We start from the raw sequence: 4,142 nt of genomic DNA, 5'->3' as shown, positions 1-4,142 counted from the left end.
GATCTCATGGTCATATAAGAAACAAGCTTGTGTTGCCCTAAGTACTATTGAAGTAGTGTACATAGCGACATGTAGTTGTTGTGCCCAAGTGTTGTGGTTTAAACAACAATTACGAGATTATGGCTTAGACTTAGGTTGCATTCCCCTAAAATGTGACAATACTAGTGCTATAAATCTCACAAAGAATCTAGTAATGCATTATAGAACCAAACACATAGATATAAGACATCACTTCCTTAGGGACCATGTCCAAAAGAAACATGTGTCTGTAGAATTTGTTGATACTCATGACCAACTAGCAGATATATTCTCTAAACCCTTGGCAAAAGAACCTTTTTTATAAAATTAGACGAGAATTAGACATTCTTGATGAAGCTTACATGTCTTAAATGCTTATATATGATTATATGTTTGCTTCATTATGTTAATCTTATGCCTATTTGCACTTAAAATTGCTTATTTTTATTCAAAATTTTCATTTATGAGGTATATAATTGATTACTTTGGGTAAATAATCGATTATCAGACATCAGTAAGCCTGAAAATTCAAAATTCTAGGGTCAGTAACCGATTGCACATTATATTAATTAGGTATTCAGTTGAACAGAATATTTGGGTAATCGATTACATTGAGCGTTAATTAATTATTGAGTTGGACAGAATGTTTGAGTAATCGATTACATCCTTTGAGTACTTTATTACACTGAGCGTTAATCAATTACTCAGTTGGACAAAATGTTTGGGTAATCGATTACATCGAGGCTGTAATCGATTACTGAGAGTTGTTGTACCACTTTTCAGATTCAAACTACACAAACTTTCACTCCAAACGAAATGGTTTCCTTCCAATCAATTCCTACCTTTTCATAGAGGTGTTATGGCTGATTGGAAAGCCTATTTAAAGGCATTGAAACTTATAATTCAAATACACAATCTAAACTTTTATGAAATACTTGTTCTGCACTTTTTGCAACTTGTTCTTAACTTTCATATTATATTTTCTGAAGTTGCTTCAAGTGTGGTTTTTCAAAGATATTCAAACCTTCTGAGCATTATTATTAAGTGTGTAGAAAGAGTTATTGGATTGTAAGAGTTCATAGTTTCAAATCTTGTAAAGGCAATCCTTGCCATAGTTAATTTCTTTCATAAGGGTGTGATAAGAAATGGGATAGAGTCACTTGGAAAGGTTGTTTTCCAAAGAGTGATATAAGTATTAGAGAGTTAGTAAGGTACAAGGAAATCTCGTGATGAGAATTTGTAATTGCTACTCTTAATATCTAGTGAAGAAATCTCTTGTGCTGCAAAAGTACTCGACATAACCTTTGATGGACAAGAAGGTGAACCAATATAAAAATCTCTGAGTACTCTCTTCTCCCTTATCTCTTTAAATTTGTTTGATATTTTTCCGCATAACTTTTTCTGCTGCTACTAACTCCGATAATTGCAAAACAATCTGTCAAATGTTTAAGACAACTAATTTACCCCCCTCTTATTGTCATCTCAGTATTACAACAAATGCTAAACTAATTTTTGAAAAGACTAGAGTGAAAATTTTACCCTAATCAACATGCCATGTGCCATATTTAGGACACGCTTTCTTCATATGTTTTTGCTTCTAAAAAAAGTAATAGGTAAATTTATCATCACTATTTAGTTTCTTTTGCTGAGAAGGCTATTTTAGATCACCCTTATTATTCTTTTGTTTCTTTTTTGAGAGGTCGTAGCCACATAAGCAATGGCAGTCTTATTTCTCTACAACCTTTTTTTGTCTTTCACACATTGAGACATAAGTTCATTGAGTGACCATTTTTCCTTCTGGGTATTATCCTGCTCATTTTGAATTGTCCAATGTGTGTAGGAGCGAGATCAAAACTAATTTCATGAGCAAGTCATCACCAAGCTCTAACTTTAGTGACTTGAGTTTTGATGTGAGAGTAGACATCTCTATAATGTACTCCATTATGTTCTCTTTGCTTTTATACTTCATGGAGATGAGTTTAGCCATAAGGTTACTCATCTTTGCCTTTTCATTTTTGGAAAAGTATTTTTCTTTTTTTCAAGGGACTTCCTTGCATTTTGACCCTTAGAAATAGAGTCGTGAAGTGCTTTTGGAATAGAAAATTTTGTGATCATTAGGAATATTCGGGTAGATCGTTCTCATTACTCAATTTTAACCTCATCAAGGTTATCATAAGTAGATATAAGTTCCTCCATACAAAGTATCATATCTAAATCCATACATCCCAGAATAATTTCTACAACTTCCTTTTAGACCTTAAAAGTTGTCTCATTCAACATTGGGGTACTCTTAAATTGAGCAGAAACGCTTGTAGCACTAGCAAAAGATACTAAATCCATAGAACACAAATTTAATAATATGTTCACATATAAACAAACAAGTCATGTAGTGTATAAAAAAAGACATGTTCATATAATAGACTCACCACAAGATACTTAACACAATATCAATTTCTAGTTATTGGACATAGAAATTAATTTGTAACTGATACTCTCAATGTAATGATCAAATATTAACAATTAGTTTTCTCAAACTATAGCTTTTCATTGGCTAATATTATTCACATGAAAATATAACTTTATAATTATTACATATTTATCATCACATGCATGTTATTATTTTTCCAATTGTGTCTTCCATTGATCCATAACAACTCACATAAATAATATCATACTAACATCTATATAATTTTAAATTTCAATAATAGATGTTACTTTGGCAATAAATTGCATCAGCTAATTCAAATCAAGAATACAATCTTAAAAGTAGAACTTTCAGATTTGACCACTTTCATAATTAACAAATCAAATATGGTCATTCGCAAATTAAAACTGATTAACCATACTCATAGTGGCATAATACAATGACAATATATATATATATATATATATATATATATCAATTATACTCAATATATTTCCTACATGGTAACATGAAATTGCTCATGTAAATTCTTGCAATCACATATTCATAATATTGCACAACATATACATTTTTTTAAGCAAAGGTTGCAAGAACACCCCACTAATATATTAGATGCAGGAAAAAACCAAATCGAGTTACATTGAAAGAAATCTATAGGCAGGAAGACCTAATCTATTCCAATTAAAATCATGAACAATAAATGGAGTAGATGGGGCAGCACAAGCTTTATATTTGTTTCCAGATAATGAAATTGCCAACTTTAACTTTGTAATGCCTTGTATAGTGTTGCACCTCTTGGTTTTAAATTTGGGCTGGTTCATATAGTGCTTATTGTGTAAATTGAAAGTGTGCATGTCAAGAGGAACACTTTGGAAAGCTCTCTTTATATGTCATGGTTTTGATGAGGACAACTTGTGCTTATAAGAGCTTGAAGATCACCAACAAATCAACGTGCTTAAGTCTTTAATTGGTACTAGGCTTAGACTAGAATCTAGTTTAAGTTGAGTCAAGGCTTAGGTCACCTAATACATGTCTCATATGCATAAATCTTTTAAATCATTTCATCTTTGAGATATGTCATTCATAATATGTTCATGCATTACATAAATACATGTATATGTGCATTCTAGGCATAAACTAAGTGTTAAACATGTATGAACTAAGTGCATAACGTATTTGAGGTTTTGTAGTTAAAAATACACATTTAAAAATGCTGTTAATCGATTAACTAATACTTTAATCGATTAACCCAACTGCTTTGAAAAGTGGTTGCTACTAGAACACCTTTTAAAATGTTGTTAATCGATTAAATCGATTAAGGCATACGTTAATCGATTAATCTAACTGTTTGAAAAGTTGTTGAAACTGAAAACTTGAAAAACAGAATCAGTTAACGTTTTTGAACAACGTTAATCGATTAAGAGAGCTTTTAATCGATTAACTGGGCTTCTGAACTGATTCTTTATAAACTGCATTTTCAGAATTGATCTCATAAGTTGCATGTTGAATTTCTTAGAGAGTTAGAGCATTTTACGTTATATTTGTTGCATCTAGTTGTTAACTGCATTTGTGAGTTTAGGAAGGAGAGATTCTATACTTTAGGATTGAGTGCATTTCATGTTGTAATTTCTCATATTTTCCCTCACATGTTCATGCATATTATTGATGCTTTTCATGAAGTTTTTTAGATTCTGTAACT

The sequence above is a fragment of the Lupinus angustifolius genome, chromosome LG11 (genome assembly GCF_001865875.1).
Source record: "Lupinus angustifolius cultivar Tanjil chromosome LG11, LupAngTanjil_v1.0, whole genome shotgun sequence".
Lineage (NCBI taxonomy): Eukaryota > Viridiplantae > Streptophyta > Magnoliopsida > Fabales > Fabaceae > Lupinus > Lupinus angustifolius.
The sequence above is the reverse complement of the archived record's forward strand: the minus strand, read 5'-3'. Positions refer to the sequence as shown.